This window comes from Octopus bimaculoides, chromosome 28 (genome assembly GCF_001194135.2).
Source record: "Octopus bimaculoides isolate UCB-OBI-ISO-001 chromosome 28, ASM119413v2, whole genome shotgun sequence".
Taxonomy (NCBI): Eukaryota; Metazoa; Mollusca; class Cephalopoda; order Octopoda; family Octopodidae; genus Octopus; species Octopus bimaculoides.
The window spans coordinates 13,063,865-13,064,551 of NC_069008.1; positions in this window are offsets into that span (position 1 = coordinate 13,063,865).

A 687-nucleotide genomic window follows, 5' to 3' on the forward strand; every position below is an offset into this window, starting at 1 on the left:
ATCCATGACAAACTTCGATACAGTTTCCATCCACTCAATTTTACCAACAAGGTATGGATCGACCCAAAGCTGTAGAAAATGACAAATGTTTGACAGACTGCAAAGCCTTTATTTGAAGGAAACTTTCAGGTTATGAGTCAATCCTCTTAACCACAAGGCCATTGACATAGGAAATTATCTACATTTGTAAAATCCTTTGTTTTATCAATGAGCAAAATAAAAACAATTTGATGGACAAATATGAAGGACTTTATTTAGCACAACCTACATTTTAATGTTCAGTTTTCAGTATGAATACGTTTTGCATGTAGTCAAGTTACTTATTTAGGAGAAAGATTTACGTCAGATGTCAAAGTGATAAGACTTTTCTCCTGTATAAAAATGTTTGAGTTTAGTTAAGGAAAGTTTTTCAGAGAATAAGTTACAACAGATATCACAATTTATATGCTTTCTCATCTGTGGGAATACATCTATGTATAAATAGGGTATTTCTGTGAAGTAAAGATTTAGCACAGATTTCACAGGAATATGGTTTTTCTCCTGTATGAATACATTTCTGGTTAGTTAATGGTCTTTGAGAGGAACATTTGCCACAGGAATCACAATCAAATGGTTTCTCTCCTATATGAATATGTTTATGTATAGCTAAAGTAGTTCCGTGAGAGAAAGATTTAGCACAGATTTCAA